This window comes from Triticum urartu, chromosome 3 (genome assembly GCF_003073215.2).
Source record: "Triticum urartu cultivar G1812 chromosome 3, Tu2.1, whole genome shotgun sequence".
Classification (NCBI taxonomy): domain Eukaryota; kingdom Viridiplantae; phylum Streptophyta; class Magnoliopsida; order Poales; family Poaceae; genus Triticum; species Triticum urartu.
In genome coordinates, this window is record NC_053024.1 from 436,542,015 (window position 1) to 436,559,006 (window position 16,992).

Sequence of the window (16,992 nt, forward strand, 5' to 3'; positions counted from 1 at the left end):
TGAGGCTTTGTAGGCACCACTTGATTTGTTGTGAAGTTCCTATTTATCCTTAAGTGACATCTCATGAGCAACAATTCTTCCAATCACCTCCGTTGGCTTGAGATCTTTGTAATTGGGCATCATTTGGATCAATGTGCACACGATATCATATTTTCCATCCAAGGCTCTTAGAATCTTCTTGATGATGAATCTATCGGTCATCTCTTCACTTCCTAAGCCGGCAATCTCATTTGTGATGAGAGCAAGCCTAGAGTACATTTCAGCGACACCTTCACCATCCTTCATTTTGAACTTGTCAAGTTGACTTTGAAGCACATCCAACTTGGATTCCTTGACGGAGTCGGTACCTTCGTGCATATCAATCAAAGTGTCCCAAATTTCCTGTACATTCTCAAGACAGCTGATTTTGTTGAATTCTTCGGGGCACAATCCGTTGAAGAGAATATCACAGGCTTGAGCATTGTATTGCAACATCTTCAACTCATCCGCGGTAGCTTCACGGTTTGGTTCTTTCCCATCAAAGAAGTCACCTTGCAAACCAAGACACACAATAGCCCAAACGGCGGGGTTATGTCCAAGAATATGCATTTTCATTTTATGCTTCCAACTAGCAAAATTAGTACCATCAAAGTAAGGACCTCTACGGTGATAATTTCCCTCGCTAGACGCCATACTCTCCTAGGTTGTGAAACCAAGGCTATGACCACCAAAAGCTATGGAGATCAAAGCAAATGGAGACCAAAGCTCTGATACCACTTGTAGGATCGAAAGTATGTCTAGAGGGGGCTGATTAGACTACTTGACCAAATAAAAACTTAACCTTTTCCCAATTTTAGTTCTTGGCAGATTTTAGCTATTGTAGGACAAGTCAAGCAATCATCACACAATTCAAGCAAGCATGCAAAGAGTATATTGGCAGCGGAAAGTAAAGCATGCAACTTGCAAGAATGTAAAGGGAAGGGTTTGGAGAATTCGCCCTATAGTGAGTCGTATTACAATTCACTGGCCGTCGTTTTACAACGTCGTGACTGGGAAAACCCTGGCGTTACCCAACTTAATCGCCTTGCAGCACATCCCCCTTTCGGTAACGGTTGCGCGAGTCCACGGAGGGCTCCACCCACAAAGGGTAATGGTTGCGCGAGTCCACGGAGGGCTCCACCCATGAAGGGTCCACGAAGAAGCAACCACCCACGAAGGGTCCACGAAGAAGCAACCTTGTCTATCCCACCATGGCCATCACCCACGAAGGATTTCCTCACTAGCGGTAGATCTTCACGAAGTAGGCGATCTCCTTGCCCTTACAAACTCCTTGGTTCAACTCCACAATCTTGTCGGAGGCTCCCAAGTGACACCTAGCCAATCTAGGAGACACCACTCTCCAAGAAGTAACAAATGGTGTGTTGATGATGAACTCCTTGCTCTTGTGCTTCAAATGATAGTCTCCCCAACACTCAACTCTCTCTCATAGGATTTGGATTTTGTGGAAAGAAGATTTGAGTGGAAAGCAACTTGGGGAAGGCTAGAGATCAAGATTCATATGGTAGGAATGGAATATATTGGTCTCAACACATGAGTAGGTGGTTCTCTCTCAAAACATATGAGTTGGAATTGTGTATGTGTTCTGATGGCTCTCTCCATGAATGAAGAGGAGGTGGAGGGGTATATATAGCCTCCAGACAAAATCCAACCGTTACACACAGTTTTCCAATCTCGGTGGGACCGAATCAACAAACTCGGTCGGACCGAAAAGGTAAACCTAGTGACCGTTAGAGATTTTCGGTGGGACTGACATGCAACTCGGTAGGACCGATATGGTTAGGGTTTGGGCATAACGTAATCTCGGTGAGACCGATTACACAAACTCGGTGAGACCGAGTTTGGTAATAAGCTAACCAGAGAGTTGGTCAGGCAAACTCGGTGGGACCGATTTGCTCTTTCGGTGAGACCGGAAAGTTACAAAAGGGAAACAAAGAGTTTACATTGCAATCTCGGTGGGACCGATTCGCTCTTTCGGTGAGATCGAAAAGTTACGAAAGGGAAACAGAGAGTTTGCAATCCTATCTCGGTGAGACCGAGATCCCTATCGGTAGAACCGAATTGCTAGGGTTTGGCAGTGGCTTATGACAAGTGAAACTCGGTGGCGCCGGATAGAAAGAATCGGTAGGACCGAGTTTGGCTTAGGGTTTAGGTCATATGTGGATATGGGAAAGTAGTTGAGGGTTTTGGAGCATATCACTAAGCACATGAAGCAAGAGGCTCATTAAGCAACACCTCATCCCTCCTTGATAGTATTGGCTTTTCCTAAAGACTCAATGTGATCTTGGATCACTAAAATATAAAATGAAGAGTCTTGAGCTTTTGAGCTTGAGCCAATCCTTTGTTCTTAGCATTTTGAGGGTTACACTTTCACATCCATGCCATGCCAATCATTGAGCTTTCCTGAAATAGTCATCTTGGAATAGCATTAGCTCAATGAGCTATATGTTGTTATGAATTACCAAAACCACCTAGGGATAGTTGCACTTTCAGCCATGCGCGCGGAGCGCCGGTGAGGGCCGTGGGGAGCCAGTTGGCCATGAACCTATCGTCACCTCCAGCTTTGAGGATGGCCTCCTCGTACGCCAGCAAGAAGGCCAGCGGATCAATCGCGCCGCTGTAGTGCGGCGGCGTCGTTGGCTTGAACTTGTCCGGCCATCGTACCCGTTGCAGGGCTGGGGCCAGGGCTCGGAGCCCCCTGGCCCCCGTGCTGGCGCCGGCGGCCGGAGCGGGCGACGCGCTACTCATCGCGAGGCAGGTCGTGGCGTTGGCGGAAGGGAAAACTCCGGTGCACCCCTACCTGGCGCGCCAAATGTCGGATTTCGGGTTCCGGCAGACCCTTGAGGTTCGAACACTGGGGTGCGCATGGAGATTTCGCCTTCTACCTCCCTACGCCCCACCACCACGCTAAGATCTAAGCTATGGAAAGAACAACACAAGAGACACAGAGTTTATACTGGTTCGGGCCACTGTTGTGGTGTAATACCCTACTCCAGTGTGTGGTGTGGTGGATTGCCTCTTGGGTTGATGATGATGAGCAATACAAGGAAGAACAGCCTCGCGAGGGTCTGCTCTTGGCTGGGGCGATGAACTGCTGGGAGGAGTTCAACAACCCTTCTCTCTGTCTCTCTGTGTGTGTGATGCTACTCGATCCGATCCCAGCTTGTTTCTGGGTTGGCCGATTCTAGATCCCCTCTACCCTGGGGGTGGCTAGTCCTATTTATAGGCAAAGGCCCTGGGCCTCTTCCCAAATATTGAGCGGGAAGGGCGCCAACAATTGGCCATTTTGAAGGGGAACATCTGGTACACTTATCCTGACTAAAGTTGGTCTTCGCCTGCCAAAGGCTCTGGCGGTGACGCTGGCTTGGGCTCCACAATGACTTCCTCCCCGCCGTTGGGCTGGTCTTGGTCTTGTTGCACCGAAACGGGTGCCTTTGCTTGATGCTCTCGCCTGCGCTTGCTCCCTTTGCACCAAAGAGGAAAGGAGGACACTGCGCGGGTTGGCGCCCGCCTGGCACCCTTGGTCGTCATGGCTTGCGTCACGGGCACCTCGTGAGGTACCCCGCCTTGATCTCTCCGCCTCCTTGCGAGCCAGCCTGATGAGGCCGTGCCTGAGGAAGCTCTGTGTCGTCCGCCCCGTGAGGCTTGACCCCTCGCGAGGGTCTTGGGTCTGTGTTGATGAAGATGGGCCGTGCTGGGGCCCTCCTCGAGCCACGCCGCAGGCCGCAGGCAGGCAAGTCTGGGGACCCCCGTTCCCAGAACGCCGACAGTAGGCGATGGCGCGAGGCTCCTAGAAGCCCCTATCCCCCTCGTCCCGATGGTGGTCGTCGTTCCTTCTTGGTGATGGTGGCAGCAGAGGGAGGCCAGCATTGCCTTGAGGGCGGTCCTCACGAGGCTGGTCTCTCTAGGTGCCCTCACGAGGCTGGCCTTGCAAGCGATCCTCACAAGGCTGCTCGTTCCACTCCTGGCGGGGGCCGCGGTCGTCCCAACGTCCTCCACTTCTGCCTCCTCCGTGGCCATAGCCTTAATCGTTGCGCTCAGGGCGATGGACGAGGCGCCCGTCGCAGATGGCCCTGAGCTCCTGACAGTCATTGGTGTTGTGGCTGTGTACATTGTGGAAGACGCAAAATGGACAACTACCCTTGGACGACTCTGGGTGGTCGCAGCCGCGCTTCATCTTTGGTTCAGCCGCAAGCACGACAACCCCCCTGCGCTTCATGTCCTTGGCCTTGGCCTTCTTCTCTTCTGGGTCGGCCGCTGGGAGTTCAAAGAGGGAGAGGCACCCTTCCTTGGCTCTCGCTCACTTGGTAGCCATGTTGAACATCTCCAGAGCCGTTCACATGTCCTCATGGATGGCGAGATCCTCCTTCATCTTGACATCGCGGACGCCATCGGAGAACGCCGAGATGATGGCTTCTTCTGAAACCTTGGGGATCTTGAGGCGAACGCTGTTGAAGCGCTGGATGTATTTCTGGAGGGTCTCCCCCGGCTGCTGCTTGATGCACCGCAGGTCACCTGCAGCAGGCGGGCGGTCGTGAGTGCCCTGGAGGTTGGCGACAAAATGCTCGCGCATGTCTCCCAGGAGGAGATCGAACCCGCGAGCAGATTCAAGAGCCACGAGCGTGCGCCATCCTTGATAGCCATGGGGAACCAGTTCGTCATGACCTTCTCATCACCGCTGGCCGCCTCTATGCTCGCTCGTAGAGCTGAAGGAACTCCACAGGGTCAGGGGTGCTGTTGTAATGTGGAGGCATGTTAGGATTGAACTTGCCTGGCCAGACTACGCTGTGTAGCTCAGTGGTGAAGGCGCAACAGCCTACTATGGTCACCGGAGCTCGTCGTGGAGGTGGATCCTGGTCTTGGTGCTCATGCGCCACCACTGCAGGCGGCGCGCGGTCTTGACGTGGTGGTGGAGGGAGCGCTGGAGCACCTTCTTGCGGCCGCTGGACCTCCCGGCAGCTTTCCTCTTCACGTGCAGGCGCCCGGCATGGTGGGTCACGCCGCGGGGCCGCGTGTCTTGGGCCAAGGGCGATGTCCTGACAGGGAGGTGGAGGAGGCGCTCCATGAGCTACATCGCCCGCAGCAGGCGGCGGACGAGGTAACGAGAGGGACGGTGCAGTAGAGCCCCCAGCCGCACTGACTAGCTCGGCGATGCAGTCTGACCAGTCTTCGTAGAGGTCGTCGACTGGGCGGTAGCGCAGGAGCTCATGCGCCATGAGCAACGCAGCCTGCGCGTTCGCCGGACCGTGACGAGCGTGGGACGACGAGCCGGCCGGAGTCAGCGATGGGGTGGCGGTGCGTCCTTCCCGCCGCACGGAGGGGTGCTGCGACGAAGCTTGCTGCTCGTGCCCCCCCGGGCTGGTGGCGGCGTTGGCGCCGGGTGATGGAGAACGACAGGGAGGCCCACCGACGGGCGCTGTCTGTGCAGCGAGAGCGGCTCGACGCTCAGCACGGGCTCAACGAACATCAGCCGTGGAGATGGTGGAGCGGCAGCGAGTCGATCGACGGAAGAGAAGCTGCGACGCACCCCTACCTAGCACGTCAAATGTCGAATTCGGGGCTCCGCAGACCCTTGAGAGGTTCGGACACTAGGGTGCGTACGAAGAACTCCCTCTTCCCAACTTGCCGGCCCAATGATTCCACAACCTATCTTGAAGAACCCAAGGGACAAGGGACACAACAATTTATCCTAGTCCGGGCCACCTTGCAGTGTAATACCCTACTCCAGCTTTGTGGCGGATTGCCTCGAGGGGCTGAGGATGAACTAATATAGTTGTTGAACAACCTCAGGAGGTGAGGTGTTCTTGAGATCGATGAGCTAGTGGGTGTGAGGATGGTCTGAATGATCCGTCTCCCTCTATGGTGGTGGCTAAGTCCTATTTATAGTGGCCTTCGTCCTCTTCCCAATTGTAGGCGAGAAGGGATCCCACAACAGCCAAATTCAAAGGGAGATAACTAGTACAAGTTATCCTGACAAAAGTAGTCTTCGCCTGCAAAGGCTCTGGTGGTGACGCTGTAGTGGGCTCCGTGATGACCTCCGTTCTGTCGTCCTGGCGGTCTTGGTCTCTTTGTACGAATATGGAAACCTTTGCTTGATTCCTCGGCACTCTGTGCCTACGCTTGCCTCCTTGGCACCAAAGAGGAAACTGGTACACTGCGCCCGCTGGCGCCCGCCTGGCCTTGGTCGTCATGGCTCACGTCACGTGAACCTCGTGAGGTGCACCTTGCCTTGATATCTCTGCTCCTCACGAGCCAGCCTAGTGAGGCCGCCCCCAGGAAGGTCTTGGTGTCATCCGCCTCGCGAGGCTTGGCCCCTCATGAGGGTCTTGGGTCGTTGTTGCTGAAACTGTGTCGTACCGGGCCATCGATGGAGCCACGCCATGGGCCGCAGGCAGGCAAGTCTGGGTACCCCCATTCCCAGGATCCCGACAGAAATTTATTTGAGTTTTGATCTCTTATATGCATGATTGCTTATAGCCTCGTATTTCTTCTTTGAATCTTTGGTTTAGTTAGGCCAACTAGATCAATTTTTCTTGCCATGGGAAGAGGTGCTTTGTGATGGGTTCGGCCTTATGGTGCTCAATCCCGGTGACATAAGGGACATGACACGTATGTATCCTTGCTATTAAGGATAACAAGATGGGGTCTATTCCTACATGAATAGATCTTGTCTACATCATGTCATCGTTCTTATTGCATTACTCCGTTTTTCCATGAACTTAATACACTAGATGCATGCTGGATAGCGGTCAATTTGTGGAGTAATAGTAGTAGATGCAGGCAGGAGTCGGTCTACTAATCTTGGACGTGATGCCTATATAATGATAATTGCCTGGATATCGTCATAATTATTTGAAGTTCTATCAATTTCCCAACAGTAATTTGTTTACCCGTCGTATGCTATTTTTCTCGAGAGAAGCCACTAGTGAAATCTACGGCCTCCGGGTCTATTCTTTATCATATTTGCTTTCCAATCTATTATTTGCCTCTTTTATTTTCAGATCTATTATTCCAAAAAACCAAAATACTTGCTGCAATTTTTTTGTTATTTATTTTATTTTGTGTTTCCGTGAGATCTATTTATCCAATCTACTACAAACCGATATATCTTTTACCCGGGAGTGATTGACAAGCCCTCTTACGCGTCGGGTTGCAAGTATTTGTTCTTTGTGTGCAGGTACCATTTACATAGTGTTGCGTGGTTCTCCTATTGGTTCGATAAGCTTGGTCTCATCACTGAGGAAAATACGTATCGTAGTTGTGCTGCATCATCCCTTCCTATTCGGGGAAAATACTGACGCAGACACGAGCCATCGGTGATATCATAGTGAGCATCTTCCTGGGATTCATACTCCTCATCTGAGTCCTCTGAGGCCTCAACCATGGGCTGTTTGGTGGCAGCATGACAAACACGGCCCTGTCCAGAACCCTGACCAATTCCCTCTAACGGCTGACGATGAGCAATAGTGAACACCTTGGAACCTGCCTTTGTGCGATTGTGACGAAGCTCGGACCTCTTGTCAGCGGAGTCTGAAACACAACAACCACAACACACAACACGCAAGAGAAACACAAATGAGTACAAGTGCTCGAGAAGCTGGCGACCCCGTGTGCACGGGGGTCAGACCACCGTGGACATGGGGGTCCTGTGCGCACGGTACATGATCGTTGACACAGGGGCCCCATGCGCACGGGCATAAAACACCCCGTGGACACGGGGTTCGCCTGGTGGCATCCACCTCCAGATCGAGATCCGGTAGTGGGTGCGGCTGGGGAACCTCCACAGCATTGCACAGTTTTTTCTCGTCTATCCCCTGGAACTTAACATTCCTAATCTAGTAGAAGGAAGAAAACATACACAATGATTTCTAGAAGCCATGGTGAGAGGAAGCAAATGACCAAGGGGAGGGGCATACTAGAGGAGGACCCCATCCCGGGAGATCTCCATGGAGCAGATGAAGCCCGCGGCAAGGAGGAGCATCGGAGGACGACGAGGCAATGACGGCGGACCAGGAGGCGTCCTGGGGCGTAGAGGGGGCGATTGGGTGGGAATGAACCCTAACCCCCCAAGCCCCACTTCTTTAGAGCCAGAAACCGCATACCCCATGCGCACGGGCTAAAGTGCCCCGTGGGCATGGGGGTCCCGTGCACACTGTACATAGCCCGTGGGCACAGGTTGGGCCTCGTGCACACGGTACAAAGCCCGTGAACACGGGGTATTTAGGAAGTTTGACCAGAAATATTCCTTGATGTTATGGCTGAATGTGAATTCTTACCAAGACATAAAGGTGCTAGTAAGCAAGAAGTCCAACACTACTAGAAAGGTATATGAGGAGCACTTGTACAAGATGAAAAGACTCAAAAGGAAAAACGCAAGATAACCAAAGACAAGAAAACAAAAAAACAAACACAAGAAGAGACTCAATCTCTAAAGGAGGGTTGTGGCCAAAGCCACCATGTTTGAGTTCATTTGGTATGGCACCATGAAGATCTGAACCTTGGGCCCAAGACCAATACTCATCTTTGAAGCACAAGTGCCACCTTAAAGTGACCAATGTCAAAGGTTTTGTTCAATTTATGCACTACTAGGATAAGGTAGCTCATGAGTGGAGCTAGCTCCCCCTAGATATGTGCCTAAACAAGATATTTATGAGTATTTGTGCATAGGCAAGGATCTCAACCCAAGTTACTTATATCCATGATATTTAGCTCATGCCTTAACTCGTGGAATCTTGCTTCATCAAGTGGCTTGGTGAAAATATTGGCAAGTTGCCTCTCGGTATTGACATGGAATAAATCAATGTCCCCCTTTTCCACATGATCCCGAATAAAATGATGACGAATCTCAATAGGCCTGGTCTTGCTATGTTCCACTGGATTTTCGGCGATCTTGATTGCAATTTCAATGACGCACAGAAGGGGCACTTTGTCACATTTGACACCGTAATCCATCAAAGTTTGCCTCATCCATAATAACTGTGTGATCTCTGCTAGACTACGTCGGCATTTCCCCAAAGAGGAAGGGATGATGCAGCACAACAACAGTAGGTATTTCCCTCAGTGAAGGGACCAAGGTTATCGAACCAGTAGGAGAACCAAGCAACACTACATAAAAAACACCTGCACACAAACAACAAATACTCACAACCCGACGTGTTAAAGGGGTTGTCAATCCCTTTCGGGTAACGGTGCCAGAAATTGGCAAACAGACGTGATAAAAATATGATAGATAGGATAAATAGATCTTGAATAAAATAAATTGCAGCAAGGTATTTTTGTATTTTTGGGTTTAATAGATATGAAAATAAAAGCAAAGGAAAATAGATCGCAAAGGCAAATATATTAAAGAAGAGACCCGGGGGTCATAGATTTCACTAGTGGCTTCTCTCGAGAAAAATAGCAAACGGTGGGTAAACAAATTACTGTTGGGCAATTGATAGAACTTTAAATAATCATGACGATATCCAGGCAATGATCATTATATAGGGATCACGTCCAAGATTAGTAGACCGACTCCTGCCTGCATCTACTACTATTACTCCACACATCGACCGCTATCCAGCATGCATCTAGTGTATTAAGTTCATGGAGAAACAGAGTAATGCAATAAGAACAATGACATGATGTAGACAAGATCTGTTTATGGAGAAATAGACCCCATCTTGTTATCCTTAATAGCAACAATACATACGTATCGGTTCCCCTTCTGTCATTGGGGTCAAGCACTGTAAGATCGAACCCATCAGAAAGCACCTCTTCCCATTGCAAGATAAATAGATCAATTTGGCAAAACAAAACCCAAATATCGGAGAAGAAATACAAGGCTATAAGCAATCATGCATATAAGAGATCAAAGAAGACTCAAATAGCTTTCATGGATAAAAGCATAGATCCGATCATAAACTCAAAGGTCATCGGATCCCAACAAACACACCGCAAAAGAATTACATCATATGGGTCTCCAGGAGACCATTGTATTGAGAATCAAACGAGAGAGAGGAAGCAATCTAGATACTATCTATGGACCCGAAGGTCTACAAAAGACTACTCACGCATCATTGGAGAGGCTCCAATGGGCATGATGAACCCCTCTGTGATGGTGTCTAGATTAGATCTAGTGGTTCTAGACTCTGCGGCGGCTAGAATTGATTTTCGTCGACTCCCCTAGGGTTTCTGGAATATTGGGGTATTTATAGAGCAAAGAGTCAGTTCTGGAGGCACCCGAGGTGAGAACAACCCACCAGGGCGCGCCTGGGCCTCCAGGCATGCCCTGGTGGGTTGTGCTCCCCTCGAAGCACCCCCAGGCGCTTCTCCGGCTCATTTGATGTCTTTTGGTCCGAAAAAAATCCACAAAAAGTTTCGCTACATTTGGACTCCATTTGATATTGATTTCCTGTGATGTAATAAACATGCAAAAAACAGCAACTGGCACTTGGCACTATGCCAATAGGTTAGTACCAAAAAATGATATAAAATGACTATAAAATGATTATAAAACATCCAAGAATGATAAATATAACAACATGGAACAATCAAAAATTATAAATACATTGGAGACGTATCAGCATCCCCAAGCTTAATTCCTGCTTGTCCTCGAGTAGGTAAATGATAATAACAGAATTTTTGATGTGGAATGCTGCCTAACATGTCATCACATTTTGTTTTCTTTATAGGTTGGACATTTGAACTTTTATATGATTCAAAGAAATAGTCTAGTTTTGACATGAGACTTAAACACTCAAGCATATCAACAAGCAACCATGTCTTTCAAAATATCAACGCTAAAATAAGTTATCCCTTGCCCATCATGCTCAATCATTGATCCATTCATGAAACACACTCGCATATTAGCTACACCAAATGCTCAAGTACGATCATAGTGCCCCCTAGTTGGTGCTTTATAAGACAAGATGGAGACTCAAATTAAAAATATAATTGCATAGAATAAAGGAAGGGACCTTCGCAGAGAGAAGTGGGGATTTGTAGAGGTGCCAGAGCTCAAAGGGAAAATTGAGAGATAAAAATATTTTGAGAGGCATACTTTTCCCACCAACAAAAACAACTTAGAGCTCCCAACACTTTCCATGCTAGATATATCATAGGCGGTTCCCAAATAGAAAATAAAGTTTATTCCTTTTTCCACCATACTTTCACTTTCCATGGCTAACCGTATCCCCTGGTGCCCTCCATACCAACACTTCCCAAGGAATTTATTATTTGACAACATAAATTAAATTCATTTTGCATTTTGGGACTGGGCATATCCCTAATACCTTCGCCTTACTCTCATGCAATGACAAGTGAATAAACACTCATCGTGAGAATAACACATCTAGCATGGAAAATATCGGACACCCCTTAGCGCCTCACGAGCGGTACGAGCACACAAAAGAGAAATTTATTTTGAAAATTAGAGATGGCACATACAAATTTTCTTAGAATGGCAAAATAATACCGCATATAGGTAGGTATAGTGGACTCATGTGGCAAAACTGGTTTAAAGGATTTTGGATGCACAAGTAGTGATCATATTTAGTGCAAAATGAAGGCTAGCAAAAGATTGAGAAATGACCAACCAAGAAACGAATAATCTCACAAGCGAGCATTGAGCATAATTTACACCGAATAATGCACCAGAAGTAGGATGTAATTTCATTGCATGACTATTGACTTTCGTGCTTGCATAGGGAATCACAAACCTTAACACCAATATTCTAACTAAAGCATAATTACTCATCAACATGACTCACATATCACATCATCATATCTCAAAACTATTACAAGGAATCAAGTTTATTTTGTCCAATGATCTTCATGAAAGTTTTTATTATATCCTTCTTGGATATCTATCACTTTGGAACTAATTTTCATATGTTGCTTTTGATAAGCTCAAACAAATATAAGTGAAGATCATGAGCATAAAATTTCTTTCTCTCAAATTAATTTAAGTGAAGCAAGAGAGAATTTCTTAAAAAAATTACTAACTCTCAAATAAATCTAAGTGAAGCAAGAGAGCATTTCTTCAAAAATACTAAAGCACACCATGCTCAAAAAGATATAAGTGAAGCACTAGAGCAATTCCATAGCTCATAAAGATTTAAGTGAAGCATAGAGAGCAATTCTAACAAGTCATGGCATAATTTTGGCTCTCTCAAATAGGTGTGTCCAGCAAGGATTCATGACTTAAGACACAAAACAAAATAAGCAAAGACTCATATCATACAAGACGCTCCAAGTAAAACTCATAGTATGTGACGAATAAAAATATAGCTTTGAGTAAAATAGTGATGGTCGTTAGAAGAAAGAGGGGATGCCACTCGGGGCATCCCCAAGCTTAGTTGCTTGCTTCTATTTGGATAATAGCTTGGGATGCCATGGGCATACCCAAGCTTAGGCTCTTCTTACTCCTTATTCCATCATCCATCAGATAACCCAAAACTTGAAAACTTCAATCACACAAAACTCAACAAAACCGTCGTGAGATCCGTTAGTATAAGAAAACAAATCACTACTATAAGTGCTGTCAAAAACCAATTCATATTTTATTTTTGCACTATATCTACTGTATTCTAACTTTTCTATGGCAAAAACTCTTCAAAGAAAACCATAGAATCATCAAAACAAGCACACAACACAAAGAAAACATAATTTGTCAAAAACATAAGAGTCTGTAGCAATCTGGGTATTTCGAATACTTCTGTAACTCCAAAAATTCTGAAAAATTAGGAAGTCATGATAAATTTTTATATTAATCTTATGCAAAAAGAATTGGTATTTTATAACGCTCTGGTTAAAAATGAAAATTATTTTTGTGAGCGCAAAAGTTTCTGTTTTTCAGCAAGATCAAACAACTATCACCCAAGAAGATCCTAAACGCTAAATTTGGCACAAACACTAGTTAAAACACAAAAAACACAATCATAACAATAGCATAATTGTGCTAACACTCAAGAACAGGAAGCAAAAAGTAAAAATAAAATTTATTCATTGGGTTGCCTCCCAACAAGCGCTATTGTTTCATGCCCCTAGCTAGGCATAAAGCAAGAATCTAAGTTTTGTCATATTTAGTTCTAGATCCATAAGATGCCCTCATGATTGATTCATATGGTGGCCTAATTCTTGTTCTAGGGAAGTGTTCCACACCCTTCTTTAGTGGAAATTGGACTTTAATATTGCCTTCTTTCATATCAATCACAACACCAATAGTACGCAAAAACGGTCTACCAAGAATAATTGGACAAGACGGATTGCAATCAATATCAAGAACAATAAAATCTACGGGCACAAAATTCCTATTTGCAAGAATAAGAACATCATTAATTCTTCCCATAGGCTTTTTAATAGTAGAATACGCCAAGTGGAAATTTAAAGAACACTCTTCAATATCGGTAAGACCAAGCACATCACATAAAGATTTCGGAATTGTAGAAACACTAGCACCCAAGTCACACAAAGCCAAACACTCATAATTTTAATCTTGACTTTGATAGGAGGTTCCCATTCATCATGTAATTTTCCAGGAATTGAAACTTTGAATTCCAACTTTTCTTCTAAAGCTTTCATGATAACATCCACAATATGTTTAGTAAAAGCTTTATTTTGTTCATAAGAATGGGGTGAATTTATCATGGATTGCAACAAAGAAATACAGTCAATCAAAGAGAAACTATCATAATTAAAGTCTTTGTAATCCAAAAGAGTGGGCACATCACTAGTTAAAGTTTTGACCTCTTCAAACCTGTCGAATTTCGGGTTCCAGCAAAACCCTTGAGGTTCGAACACTGGGGTGCGCACAAAGATCTCTCCCCCTCTCTAGATCGCACACATCGTGATCTCACGGCCTAGCTCGATGAACCCAAAGAACAGGAGACACAAGAGTTTATACTGGTTCAGGCCACCGATGTGGTGTAATATCCTACTCTAGTGTGGTGTGGTGGATTGCCTCTTGGGCTGAGGATGAACAGTTATAAGGGAAGAACAACCTCCTGAGGTGAGGTGTTCTTGTGCTTGGTGAGTTGATGCTCTCTCGGATCGGAATTCCTTTCATCCTTTTCTCCCTAGGTGGTGGCTAGTCCTATATATTGAGGCCCGGGTCCTCTTCCCAAATATTAGGTGGGAAGGGATCCCACAATGGCCAATTTGAAGGGGGACAACTAGTACAAGCTATCCGGACAAAAGTAGTCTTCGCCTGCCAAAGGCTCTGGTGGTGACGCTGTCTTGGGCTCCACGGTGACCTCCGTCCTGCTGTCCTACTGGTCTTGGTCTTGTTGCACCGATATGGAAAACTTTGCCTGATGGCTCGGGACTCCTCACCTGCGCTTGCCCCTTTAGCACCAAAGAGGAAACGAGGACACTGCGCGCGCTGGTGCCCGCCAGGCTCCAGTCATCATGGCTTGCGTCACAGGAACCTCGCGAGGTGTCCCTTGCCGTGATCTCTCCGCCCCTCATGAGCCGGCCTGGTGAGTCCGCCCCTGAGGAGGTCTTGCGTCATCTGCCTCGTGAGGCTTGGCCCCTCATGAGGGTCTTGAGTGTTTGCTGGCGAAGATGGCTTGTACAGGGCCGCTGAAGGAGCCATGTCGTGGGCCGCAGGCAGGCAAGTCTGGGGACCCCTGTTCCCAGAAAGCCGACAGTAGCCCCCGGGCCCATGGCGCGCTCGGGCTTGGCTTCGAGGCAAAGCCAAAGGGCAAGTGCGAAGCGCCGCGGGCCCCAACAGCCTGCGGCCACGGTTGGCGTGTGGCGATTGATTGGACGTGGGTGCCTCCGCTTCCCCACGCTACCTAGGCAACTGCCCGACTGACAAATAGGCCGGTGCGGGCAATGCTTGCCTTCATTGCTTTCCTTCGCCTTGCACCAGATCCCCTCTCTCGCTCATTGCTTCCAAAATCTCCAGATCTGCTTCAATCCCCTTCGAGCTTCCGCCCAATGGCGCCCTGGAAGCCCAAGGCCATTTCGCCGCTTGCCTTGTTCTTGCTTCTGCTACTCGTCCTTAACGCTTCTTCGTTGTGCAACTAGGTCGATGCCCGCGACGAAGAGGAGAAGGGAGGACGAGGTGGTACTGCTCGAGCCCAGATCGCCTCCTGCGGCCACACCCCTCTCCATTGGTAAGGGCGGCGACGGTGCTTGTGCTTCTCCAGCCTGATCATCCTCGCGAGGCTGGGTGGAGCACCCTCGAGAGGAGTCATCCCCCGTGGCCCCGCTGGCTTTGGAGGTGCCAGCGTCCAGATCGGGCGCTGGGGTCCCCGAGGCTAAGAAGCCTCTGGCCTCCCAGGCCGTGGTGATGACGTCGCCTCCTCCTCCTTCTGCTGCATTGCTATCTCCGGGTTCTTCTGCCTCTCCTGACGTCCTAGAGCGGGCTCTTTCTGCGATGGCCCTGCCGCGAGAAGATCTTCATGGCACCGACCGTCGCCTGGTGGCTGGGCGCCTGGAGCTGGTCTCTGGCTGGCTTCACTCCGATGCGTCCGTCCGGGCAACACTGAGCCAAGCTGATGTCGACTCTGAGAAGGACAGGGAGGCCGGCGCTCAAGCTGTGGCCTCCCGCGAGGCGGCGTTGAAGGGTGCCGGGGCCGCCCAGGATCGCTGCCGGTCGCTGGAGACCATGCGGAGGGAGCGCGTGAAAGAATCCCGAGGCCGCAAGGCGGAGGAGGAGAAGATGAAGGCCCAAGAGGATGCCATCAAGGATCGCGACGCCGAACTGGAGTAGCTGGCGAAGGCACAGGCCACTGAGCGCAGCCGGCTGGAGAAGCTAGAGCAGAAGCTGAAGGTGGAGAATGTCGAGCTTGACGCCAAGGCAAAGGTCCTAGCTGAGGACCGCGCGGCCTTCAAGCTCCATGAAGAGAGGGCTCGGACGGTGCTGCAGTCGATCTACGACAAGGGCCCCAACTAGCTGCTTCCTTATATGGTCGGTGCGCTGGAGACGTCGTGAGCGGCATCGGCGCCATGGCAGAGGAAGAAGCCCGCGTTCTTTCCTCAGTAGCGCTGACGCGCGTCTTTAGCCACCTCCATTTTTGCGATCCTACCGCCCGCCTTGACGAGTTGCTGGAGCCTGTGAAAGATGAGCATTGCGAGGCCGCTGCTGCAGCTGTGCAGGGTCAGGTGGAGGCCTTGCTGAAGAGGTTCCACGCCTTCGCTCCTGTGCCCCCGGCCTGCAACTCCAGCTGGTGGTGCAGGTGAAGGCGACGCCATTGGAGAAGAAGCATCCCTTGCAGGCGACGGTGGTGTCCAGGGATGACGAGACAACTTGTTGGCGGCTCCTTTCTTGTTTTAGTTTCTGCAATATGCACCATGCCTCGTGGATGCATTAAACTCGCGTTTGATTCCAGGGGCACAATATGTCTTGTAATAATTGTTTTGAAATTCTGCGATTTCCTTTCCATTTGCTTTACGTTCTACGTCGGCAGGGCCCAACCCCGTGCATACCTAAACCACCGTTGTGTCGTCTGGATCACCAGGACGGACCAAGGAGTGAGGGGCTACGTGATCAGTTAGGCTCATGAGTCGCGATGCTCAGGAGTCCCCCTTGACGCGCAAATAGCCTATGGAAAGGAGATCTGGAAGTAGGCCTAGTGTTCTACGTCGGCAGGGCCTGACCCCGCGCATACCTCAGCCGCCATTGGGCCGTCCGGATCACCAGACCAGACCAAGGAGTCAGGAGCTACGTGGTCAGTTAGGCTCCTAAGTCGCGATGCTCAGGAGTCCCCCTTGACATTCAAACGACCTTCGTACCTTGGCTCTGCTTGGGAGGGCGTGCGACGACCAGGTCCGAGGGACCTGGCAGGGTGGTGTACGCTTGGGCGTGACCCAAGCGTAGCCCTCGTGCCCAGCCCCCTCGCGTGACTCTCTTGAGGGGAGGTGTTGCGATGGGGCCAGACACTAAGCTCGGAGGCTCCCTGACGTTGATATGCCCGTGAGGCCGCCCTCAGTTGTTTATCACCAGCGCGGAGCATGGCGCTTCCGCAC